Here is a 12596-nt window from a genome sequence, read left to right as displayed (position 1 = left end):
CCGAGTCAGCTTTGAATGACTTGGAAAACTTTTGGAAACTCTCGAACAGATTGCTGGCTAGAGAAATTTCCACATAACCTCAGCAAGCATGTTTCTGAAAGTAGACTGGCTTTTAATTTCCCCTTGCCTTCACCCCTCACCCCCTGCTCCCCTTGCCTTTTGGCACTCCTTGGATGAGGCGAGATTGCTGACTTGGAAATGTACTGTTGAAACATCACCCTGTTAAACTGGAGCCCTGTCAGCTCAGCTCCCTGTGAGCACCCTCCAGCTTTTATGTGTGGTCTGTAAAGAGGCAAGGGAAAGGTAACACCATGAGGTGACAGTCACTCTCTGGTGAGCACTTCATCTAATTCTGCACTGGTTTAAAGCTTCATGGAAGCATCTGTAGCCTTTTATATTGTGTCTCTGTAGCTCCTACCCTAAACTGGTAAAACTTACTGTGAATTACTATGCATTATTGCCTGCAGATGCTTGTTTTTAATAAGCAGAGAAATTGCTTTGACTGCTGAATGCAGCACTGAAAGGGTTTGTCAGACTTGTGCTTGCCAAAGTCTCTAGCAAAACTCTGTAATTTGGACTGTGAGGAGCACCATATATCAGCATCATTCTACAATTTTTTGAATTTTTTTTTCTTTTCAATAGCTTCAGGCCAATTCAAGCATGTCTTAAGTGTGAGCTGATTCTTTGCTTCAGTCTTTTAAATCTTTGGTCATTATTCTTCTTGTTCTGTAGTTTCTGCTCATTCCGTGTAGGGATTTCCAAAATGTGTTATTTTTATAATATTGCTGCTATTGTTAACTCCTGCATCTGCTACTCTTCAGAAGCTTGCAAATTTAGGTAGAGGCAGTCATTGATGACTGTATGTTCTGCCAGTGTTTTCAAGTCTGAGAAATTGTCAGGACTGTGAAATTAGCTACCGCTTTTTGGAAAAGCATGTTGATGGCTGCTTGAAAAAATTTCCTAGATGGACATAGCCCTGTACTAGCAAAAGCTCAAGCTTCCCTGCCATACAATGATATGAGAGAGAGAACTCTGTACTTTTGAAGCTTCTTTGCCCTTTTTCAGTCTTTGAGTCAGACTGTAAGTTCCCAAGATGTGTGACACATTTCCTATTCACTCCCTGTCTGTACATCTCCTACCCCAGACCAGTGTCTCTCAAGAGCAGAAGCCCAGTCTGCCCTTCTCACTGAAGCCTAAAGCCAGTGAGGGGACTGTCAAGGATGAACTGAATTCTCCTGGATTGTTCTCACCTCTTCGTATCACTTCAAATTTAGAAACACATAGTCCTAACATTTGTTCACTGCACTGATTTTTTAAAAAAGAGGATCCCATAGTTGTAAGTAATATATTACTGTTAAGGCATGTACTGAGCAACTTGCACTGCAGTAAAACTGAGCAGATGAAAAGATTTCAACTTGAGTTCTAATTTTAATTCCAAAATTATTATTTTTAACTATAGTCATTATACAAGCTGTTTTCTAGGAAAATATCTTATTTGAATCTGCTGATTTATACGAATGACAGTATGTATATACACTTCATGCATAGGTGATTTATGCACACATATATATCAATACATAGTAAAATTGCATATGCATAGGGCTGCATATTCATGTTAAACCTCATTCTGTTCTCATTTATGGTAATGTGAGTTGGGAACAGTTTCAATGAATTTAGTAGAACAGGGCTTATAATACTGGAATCATGTCTCAACAAGGATCATTAGCTACATGTGTAAGTAAATAGACCCATGTTGGCTGCTTGCAGTGCTTTATAACTGCTAACTTAATAAAACAGGTCAAAATATTACACTATGAAAGATAAAACAAGTTTTTACTCATTTCTATGCCCCTGTCTTCACAGTAAATGATTAGTTTGCGGGCAATATTTCTACATGACCAATGTAACAACTGTACTAGTGTTATCTTTGCTGGTAAGAGAGCATGAAACAGATCCTGCCTAGATATAAAACACTGACTCTGAGTGAGCTTGGCCAGTTTAGTGAAGTTCAAAATATGGACAGATATGCCTTATGACATTCCGAGAGTCTCCAGCCAAAAATTCTCAAAGAGAACAAAATGTGTGAGTGTATGGAGTGTAGAGATGTGGAGGAACCAGGAGCAGCCAGAGTGACTTCAGAGGAGACGCTAGGAAAACAACATAACTTACTGGAGAGGAGACATGTTATTGCTGCTCTGGGAAGCCAACATCTGCACCTCTGTGTGGGATGATATAAACCTTACGTTGGATTCCTGAGCACAGAGAGGCCATGTGCAAGTGAGAGGTACACACAGGCTGCTCAGGCTGGGAGAGCTCTGAGGGAGTGTGCCCCGAGCCAGCTCTTGCCTAAAGTTATCCTGTGCAAAGTTATGCAAGGCTTGGTAGTGATAGCTACAAAAATGGGGGTTTCTCTCTCTTCAGAAAGGGCTGTATGCAGAGCTTCCCCTTTCTGCAATGGCCTGGAAATTGTGAGCCCCTTTGCTTTCCTCAGCATATCCAGGAAAAACTCCTTCGAGTGAAACCATCTACTTGGCTTTCCCAGCACTCTGCCTCCCTCTGCTTTAGCACAAAACACTTTCACCCTCTGACTACAAAGGAAAGTGTAGCTGGAGCTTCTACTGTGCCCATCCTTATCCTTCGGCTGTTTCATCTCCTTCCTTTCCAGGGGAGGTGAGGGGCAGTGATGCACCTAGGTTTTTCTCACTTCTGTGGAGTTTGATGAAAATTTCCTGTGTTTATTTTTCTCCATTTTACCTTGCACAAACAAGAATGAAGAAGAGCAGTAGCTGAGCATGAAACTGGGGCACTGTAATTTGGAGAGCTGCCACAGGGGGGTTCCAAAGGGGAAGGAGTGCATGGAGTACTCCTAATATTGTGGGTGGCGTTTGTGCACTCTTTGGGTTACCACCATCCACAGAGAGAGCATCTCTGATGAAGAGCTCCTTCTTGAATATTATTTGTGGCAGAAAGGGTGAAGATCTTTCTTTGAAACAGTAGGAACTGAATGGAGAAGAATCCATTTTGGAAGCTATGCAGGCATGAGCAGCTACTGCCAGTGAGTGGATGATGCCAGTGTGTGGGAAATGAAGCAGAAATGGAGGAATAGCTGTATGTTGAAACGAATGAGAAAATTTCTGCTTTCTCTGTTTCTACACTTTTCCCTGTTGCATTTGGGAATGTTCCTCTACCTTATTTTTCCTTGTATGAAGGAAAAGTTGTATGAAGAAACCTCTTTAAGGCTCCAGTAGGAAAGCAGTCTCAGTTTCCCACTTATATCTTTGTAACCTGTATCTAACCTGTATCTCTGTATCTTTATGTTTCTTTGATAAAGGGATGGCGGTTTCCCCTGTATTCAGACCATGCAGTTCAGCTGGAAACAAAACACCAAAAAGCAGTGCCTGTTCCCACACGGAGCTGCCAGCACTGCATTACACACACTCTGCTCTCTTGCTAGTGCCCTTGAGCAGACATAAGATTGGTCTTTTTGTGTCCCCATGGAGGATTATTGCAAGTGTAGTTTTTGCATGATGTTGTATTTCCCCTGTCTAATTTATTCTTTAAAAATCTTCAGTATTCACAAACAATCACTTTCTCCATTACTAGTCTTTTGTTTACAGCAATGTAAATTACTGGGTTTAGAGTTATGGAGCAATAGCCCCTGTTTGGTCAACTATCCTCTTCTTTCTATTGCCCTTTTCTGTGACTGAAAGAAATCAATTTGTTGTTAACTGGCATTTTATTTTGTTTTATATGTCAGGCTATTATTGTAGGGAGTGGGTGATATTTAAAAAAATTTTGGCCATTTTCTAGGTCTGCCCTGTGGGGACATGTTCATCACAGGTATGTCCTGCTGCACTCTTCTGGCTGGAATTAGAACTGGCCAGAGCAACCTTTTCATTGCTAACAGCAGGAGGTGATGCTGGCTCTGCCACATGATAGATGCCTATGTAAAATCCAACAGAGGCATGCTTTAGAGAACTAAAATCTAAATTTTCTCTCCTTCAAGTGGTTCATAGCATTAATATCGCAGGCACTGCCTCATTGATATGGATTCCTTGCAGCACCCTGCATTTTGTCCTGTGAGGCCTGTGGGTCATGGAGACCAATCAAGGTCATGGAGTGGGCAGCAAAAACCAACTGTAACTGCCTCAACCATTGGGATAATAAATACCCATGATCATGTTAAGTAATGGAAATATATCCAGTGTTGCACATCTGGTTTCAGGGATGCATTAACCCAGACAAAAACAATAGTCAAATAGGGAAAGTAGAATAATTTCCAGGTCAGTAATAATAACTGTTCACACAGCACTCAGGGGAAATCAAACACATGCATTTGCATTCAGATATGTACTACAAACACAAGAAGTCTGCATATTCTTCTAGAAAAGCATGCCAAATTTTCTTTGAAAAGTTGTGGTTTTAATCACATTAATTACATGTTGGATTTGGGCAGAAGACCACCATCATGACATTACATCAACAAATTGTGCACTAATATAAATACCACAAAGAATCCTGCAAACTAAAGGGAGCATGCTCTATCCCAGAAATCCCTGCAAAACATGGTTTAGCAGAGCAGACCAGCAATGTCACCCTACTTGGCACCCTGCTTCTGAAATTTAGAGTGCCTTATGATGCTAGTAGTAGTGGTGCTTTTCTAGAAGGGAAGATTTCTGATTTCCAATGTATTGTTTTGTATTTACACTTTCTATCTTCATATTAAATCACAGCTCATTCTTGGATGTATTTCTCTTGTGCTTTAGCATGGATGTAAGTAGAAAATCCCAAAATTGCACAAATTCTGTGAGCAGCAAAGAGTGAACTTTTCCCCTAATTTAACATTACAGGAGAGTCTCGGGGCTTTTTAAATGAAGATGAAAATGTTTAATTCTGTATACAGAAAATTCTTTCAAGTGAAACAGAGAATGCAAAGAAAATGTTCCTTCTCCAGAGCTGGGGCCTTGCAGCCTCTCTGAAGGCCCAGGAGAGAGTCACAAGGACAGTTTGAATGATGTTTTGTTGTTAGAATAATTATATGCTGCCATGTTAGCAGAAGGAGGTTACCATGTGGAAGAAGCAGCTAGGGGTAAGTGGATATTCAAGACAGTTGTAAGCTTTATAGGAGCTGTGTTTGACCTGCAGGATAGTCCCAATTGTGGATCCAGGTGGGTGACCCTGTGTCCATCCTGGTGCAGGTTTCAACTTAGAGCCTTGTTGTGTCTTAAGGACTAGTGCCTTAATGCAAATAAGGGCATTTTCATTGCAAACTTCAGGGCTTAAAGTGCACCCACAGTGTGGTTGGGTTGGGTGTACTTTGAGGTTTTTTCTGTGTGGTACAATGACTTTTTCATCCTCCTTTTCCAACCTAGGATCCTGGCACAAAGTTCTGTACTCTTCTTAGCAGCAGTGTGGCATCTTTGCACCAATGCAAAACTTCAGAACTGTAATTTGATTAAGTGAAGAAAAAGGGGTTTTACTATTAGTCCTGAGAATTCTTACAGAATCTAAAGCTAAGTGGGGATGGAAAATGTGAGAAAAGGACTCAAGCATAGAGAAATTAGTGCCATCAGCACATTACAATAAATGTGATTTGGGAATGTTCAGATGTTCATCATCATATTCCACCAAGCAGCCAGCCCAAAACACAATGCATTATAATTCCAAGTGTTGCTAGTGTTCCATTTTTATCTGTTGTTTACAGTGTAAAAACCAAGCCCAGTGTTGCATCCTTACTCAAGGACCATGTTGCAACATCTTTCTCATGTGCACTGTGACATAAGGAAAGATTATTCACATAATCAGATCATGGCCTTCCTATTTCCTCAAGCCTTTTGTCCTTAAAAGGTGACTCTCTCTTTTAGAGTGCTAACTTTGAGTAGCTGCATACAGCAAAGGTACGTAATTTTTTAATTTTTAAAAATGAATACTGTCTGTGCAACATCATCATGCATGAATTGGCAGGGACTGTTAGAATTACAGTGTCTCATCAGTCAAAAGCCTTGACTTCACACCAGCAGATAACTGAATTAATGGACCTCAGTTTTGTAAAACAGTTAAATAATGGCAGCATTGTGCCCAATATCTGCAGGTAGAATAAATATGAGTTCTCTTCTTCTGAAAGTATTGAAATATTTGCTGAGATCTTAATGTCTGTGGCTTCAAAAGATGAGAGTAAAGAATTTTAATCTCATTGCTCACATGAGAGCAGTGAGACATTTCTCTCAACTCTTTGGCAATGTTTTTGCCATTGTTGAGCTTTTTTTCTTTTGTTTTCTTGTACTTTGTTAAATGCTGGAGCACATTCCAAGTTTATAAGTGAAGCTCTTGGATAATTTGTGCACTTCTGTCTTTTGTTATTGTCAGATTCTGCTCTCACACAGTGTGTATTTCTGCTGAAGTCAATATCTGGGAGGGAGAAGTCTTTTTTTTCCCAGGCCAATAGCAATGTTTCTCAACAGAAAGACACTTTTAAATGTTTTGCTATAGTAGATGCAAAGCAAAAGGATAGATTTTGGGAAAAGATATGTGGTAAGATGGATCTGAACCTCTCTGCTATGAAAGAATATTCCTAAAAAGACAAGGAAATAATACTCACAACCCTTTTTCACTGGTTAGATTATGCCTCATCTTCTGCTGGGTCTCCTGGTCCATTCTTGCCTTGTTTTATTTTCTTGAAGGTAGCTGTAGGCTACTGAAAGGCCATAAACTTTACAGCAGCAGGGAATGAGGGACCTTACTCTATTTAGTGTTGTTTAGAGACTGAACAAGGACAGAAAGTTCCTCCATCTTTCTTCTTCTTTCACATGAAGTGAACATAAGAGTCTCTTTTGGACACAAAACAGGACCAAAGCATCTTTTAGTTGATACATTTCCTCATTCTGGTCCATCATATGGGTCAAAGCTGCAGAGCTTTTGAGCTGTAATGAAATAGTCTTTCAACATTGTTGGGCCCAAAGCAGAATATTGATGTCCTTGGCTTTAGAGAAGGGAAGGACAGTCTCCTCAGATGGAATCTCTGATACTGTTGTGACTTTTAGATAATTTTTAGAGATTCTCTACATCCATAGCTTCAAGTTAAATCTCTGTGTTGTTCCCACACAATCCTCTCTCAGTCTGTAGCTTCTTCCAGGGCTTTTCAGTTATAACATGCTCTGGCAGAGCAGAAAGAGGAGGGAGTTGTACCTTCAATGTCATCCAGGCCTGCAACAGCTGTGTAGGAGGAAAGAATCAAACTGCAAAGTATTGGAACTGGAACTGAACCCTGATAGCCAGGTCTGCCTGTCATCTCACCATTATTGTAATCACAACACATTTCTGCAGCTGATTGTAAGGTAGAAGGAGAGGTTAGATTATGGTGCATTCCCAAAAAAAATGAACATACCATTTGAAGTCAGAGACGATACTGACAAAACAAGGATCAGCTTCAGCTGGAATGTGGGTATTTGCTGGAAAAGAGTGAACAAAACGTGAATCAAATTCTACCCAGAGTTTGCAAATCAAAGAACTACTGAATTACAAGTGATTTTTTTCAAAGGACTGCAAGAATTTCTACCAGATTACCAAGGGACCTCTGTCTCATGGTGAATTACAAGCAGAAGACAGGTGCAGGCATTGATTTGACTAAAATATTCAGTTTGAGACACAGTGGAACTTTCTGCTGTTTGGTTAAAATTCCTTGTCCTAAATCACATGCAGTTCCTCCTCTTTCACTTAATCCCAAGGGGATTGTTATAGCAGTGGACACTGAAGAAGTGAGCACATTATCAGTCTGTTCATCCAATAAGTACCCCTTCTGCTACCTGTGCATGAACAGAAGGGAGTGAGTCAAAGCTGAACAAAGAATTACAGTGCTCTTGGAACTGAGCCTACAATTCTTCCATGTAACGCCACCTTCACTCCAGTAGGAGTTCTGTTGTTGGTTGTAGTAAATTTTGCTCCTCAGCTAAGGTAAACTGTCGGCCTTGTGCCAGGTGTTGCAAAGAGCATTAATACATTTTCTCATCTTGCAACTGTTGTTTGTTGTGTTCTAAGGCCGAACTTGTTTTCAGTGTATTTCTCAGTGCAATATTCACAGCTTCCAGTACTGCTTCAAGGCCACAACTTGTAATATTTTGCAGAAATGAAGGGGCTCGGTGCATGTATGTATGTACATGGCATTAGCATATAGTAATGGTATGTTTTATGACATGGGTAAGAGCTGCTAAGAAATTGGCTTGTAATTCTTCAGGCATTCAACACAACAACACCTGCTGTGAGTCACCCCACTGAGATGGGCAGGATCAGACCTTGCTCCCATGGTTTTTGTCCATTGGTTTTCTCTTTAGAGAAGATGCTGGTGGTGACACCGATGTGCTCGACTGGTCACTGGCCTTGTTTCAATTTCAGATACAGAACTGTGGCTTTTGGACAGCTGGAGATGAAAGGAATGTGCACCTTTCACATCTCAGCTGAGAGACTACACCAGGATATGTTTGAGATTATTTCAGGGTGAGCAGCCATCAGCAGCATTTTGTTGATGTAATGTTCCACACAAGCAGTGGTGTGGCTCTACTGTGAGCTGGGGAAATTGTGTTGGTTCTGCTGCAAGGTTCTCATGTCACACCATCCTCTGCCATAACAAAACACCAGCAAATGTCTTGGCACAGAGAAGGATAAGGCTCTTTCCTGAGGTGAGGGAAGGGAACTTGCCCCACCCTGATGATATTGTTTGAGCTTCAAAAGAGCCTCTCTTTGAGACTTCTTAATGTTTCTTGGTAAATTGAAGTGCTGCACAGAGCAGTTAGAGACCAGACCTCAAGGCAGAAATGTTTAATCCTTATTTTTAGCACCTTGCATTTTTTGAGTGCATCCCATAGAGTGAAGTAGATTAGTAAATAAAATAGGGGAATGTAGGCATAAAAATAAATAATTTTGTCATAAGCAGATGGTACACTTGTATTAAAGCCAGATGAGATGCAAAGATATTGTAGCATGAAAACTAAATGTCTCTTGGAGCAGTTCCCCCTGAGCATAGTTATATCTCAAGTTAGGGATCACAGACATTCTGAGAATATAGAAGTTTATTTTCCTTGCTTCAAATGAACTTACTTGTTTTGCATGTAAAAGCAGGATATTTACAGTTCCTGAACTCTGATGAAGTGCTCCTAATTCTTAAATTCATTGAAATGTTGGTTTTCATAGGCTACATGTGCTCAAGGGAGTTATTTAAATAACTTCTTATATAAGAAAACCTTTTTTGAAATTCTCTGTGTATGTAACAGATGGGTATTACTGCTCTGTAAAGTAGACGATGATTTCCCAGGCACTCAGATTTGGGAAATCTTGCTTTTGTTTCTTATTCCTGTGAAGAGACAAAGCCCAACACTGACTTTGGAACCTTGCAGTGCATAAGCAATCCTACCAGACTGGAATTATTAGTAGACAGAGACCTCTGGTGGAAATTGTTCAGTACTTCAGGGAAATACAGATCTGTATTTTGGAACAAAGCTTGGAAAACCGTCCTGGTGAGAAAGGTCAGAGGCCTGGGAAGGACTACATTAACAGCAGCATAGATATCTGTTATGTGGCTTTTCTCTCTGTCCTTTCTAGCAGAGATGAATAACACACTTTAAAGAAAATAAACTAACTTGGATGTGTAGACAAGTACAACAGTGGCAACCCTCCAACTGCCTCTGGGAAGCAGCAGTCCATCTGACCCAGCAGTGCCTTGGCAGACTGCAGTGTGTGCCTGGTGCTGGTGACAGCTGTGCTGGGGCACACCTTTGGCTAACACAGGGACCCCAGGGAGAAGAGAAAGTCCAGGTGGCCAAGTCCTGACATCTACACCATGGTACAGCACCAGCCTGTGCTGAGGAGCTTCAGAGAGAGCCATTCCCTGCATCAACAAATGCTCAGTGAGATGCTGAAGCCATAATTCCTGTGCTAGTCTGTCCTGCAGAAGCTTCCTCATGGATATTTTCCTTTACCAATAGTTGTACTTTTGGACACAATGGCCAGATTGTAGTACAGTGCCAGTGCCTCAGCTCACAGCAGGTTCAATGAAGCCAAAGCAGAGCTTGACCCAATCGTTTTTCCCAGTAGTTTGCAAAATTTGGTAGCTGTCATAAGTATTGGCTTCCTTTTTCTGAAAAGGAAATGGATTTTGTTCTGGGACAGCAGGAGAGCAAAAAAACAGCAAAGCCCCCAAGGTTCAACAACTGTGTGTCCACCACACACAATGCTGAAGAGTCCCAAGTTCATCTCTTTACAACAGAATTCAAGTTTAAAAATACAGGAACACTTCTGAAAATCCAGCTCACAAGCACATGTGTTTATCTTCTCCCCAAATCTACAAGAACTTACAACAAAAATGGTTAGAAATTTTTCTAGAAGTATAAGCTGATCAGTCAGTACCTTATGGTCTGTTATGGTTCAGAGCTACAAGTAGTATAATCAACGCAATTTGGAGTAAATTATGCTGTAAAATGCTGTAAAATTATGCCCTCTGAAAAGTTTAGAAGTTAATGGAAAGATTTCTACTGCCTTCAAGTTTTTGATTGTGCTCAAAGAGAGCATCTCCACCAGCGGCATGGTACACATCCATTGTAGATGCCTTTCAGCAGTTTGCCTGGACATTTACAGCTGCAGTTTTCTCTGCTTTTAACTCAGCAGAGTGTAGCTGGTGGCCATGTGTACAAGGAATGGTGGTGTACTTTTCAGTGTGAGTGACAGTTTGACAGACATCTTGTAGAGGTTGGGATATTAGTTCCTAAACTTAAGCTTCTCAGTGGAATTCCCATTTTTCTTTTAAAAAAATCTGCAAAAACTTTCTTATCTTATCCTCAGACCAAAGCCCAGTTTAGGAATCTCAAGTTGGCAGTATTTTATCATTCCCTTGGTTAAAGTTTCTGTCAGTTAATTTTCATACAAACACATTCTTGCTCCTACTGACACAGTCAATACTAAATACTTGTGAACTAGTTCAGTTCACACATGTCTTTATTTAAAAGAATATCAAGAGTCACAGACCTTCTTCCTAAAGAAAAATCAGATAATCTTGGCCTAAAGCTCTCTCATCCAGCAGCCAACCCCACACTCCAGCCTCTATATGCAACTGCTTGTGCAAAATTCCTTCTCAGTTAGTTTTCAGACTTCAGTTCTGCCTCATTATTTGAGAAACCACTTCTCACCCCAATCCTAGATATGTCTTAGGAATTCCTGGGCTGCTTGACTTTTGATTTTCAGAAGAAACTATGGGTCTTATAACTTTCATCTTACACAAAGAGGCCATTGGCCCAGGTGCTGATGTTTAATTATGTCCTCTAATACCTCCTTCCTAAAACAATGTTTGACTTTTCTTGGATCTACACTAACACTAATTTTCTGTGGTAGACAGAATATGCAGCCTGGAATACTTAAAATAAAAAGAATGTATTCCCTAAAATACAGAGTTGCATTCATACAGATTAGTTTCCCTGTCATGTCAGAATAAATCACTCAAAACTATTTTACATTATTTCTCACTAGTCATAAATAGAATTCACACTGTGATAAGGCTTGCTGTGATTTTGGGCCTGAATGTTGTTCATTTCTCCAGATACCATCAGTTTTTATAACCTGTCTGTACTTAGATTTTGTGACAAACATTTGTCACAGACATAGACTCCACTGGGCTGTGTGTTACACATGTGCAGAACAAATTTTTTAAATTTTTTCATATACTCCACCATAACATTTTCAAAACCACGTCTTTACTGAGTTTTCTGCTGCTTATTCCTGTGAGCATTCAAATCTGCAGTGACATTTTAGGTAGCTTAAGTATCATGGTGGCCATTTTAGTGTCAAAGGAGAAAAATTAATATAAGATGTTCCAAGCGCCTGGTTTCCATGTCATCCTCAAAAAATATTCTGAAAGGTCGAGTAATTCAAACTGAAAATAATTTGAGCATTTTTAGGCATTGCAATCAATGTTCATAAAGAAACATGTGGCCAGCTTAGGGTAGTCAGTACAAAGCAGCAAATTGACTCCATTATTTTACAGAGGATCAAGTACTAGGCAGAAGTTTACTTACATTATTGTGTTCAACTCTGATGAAATAATTGAGATTGCAGATGGAAGAACAGCCCATCAAATCTTTATAAATACCCATTTTTATTAGTATTTTTACCTGTTATGCACATCATTAGCAAGAGTCATAGTACATATATTCCTGAAAGTAAGCCAGCTTTAGAGAAAGCCAACATTATCTTCCTTTCACCCTACAAATAAGAGGATTTAGAAGTACAACAGAAAGCAAGAATGTTTAGAAAGTCTTGGAGGCCACTTTAAAGCGTTTGTATGTTACAAATGATCACAGAAGTGAATATTAAAAGATACATAGCTGAATTTCGAAATTGTAGAGGTTTTGGCAAGCAAGTAAGAAGCTCTTTTCACATAGTGTCATCTGTTTTTACTTTTACACTAAAACAGCCCTGCAATATCCTTTTAAATAGTGTAGGAGCCCTCAGCTGGGCCTCCCTGACTTGTAGTGCAAAACCCACCAGAATGTAGGAAAACCTTACCCTCTCCATAGCAGGAGCCATGGGGTGCATGTGTGTATGTCACAATATAGGGC

The sequence above is a fragment of the Melospiza melodia genome, chromosome 15 (genome assembly GCF_035770615.1).
Source record: "Melospiza melodia melodia isolate bMelMel2 chromosome 15, bMelMel2.pri, whole genome shotgun sequence".
NCBI lineage: Eukaryota > Metazoa > Chordata > Aves > Passeriformes > Passerellidae > Melospiza > Melospiza melodia.
The sequence above is the reverse complement of the archived record's forward strand: the minus strand, read 5'-3'. Positions refer to the sequence as shown.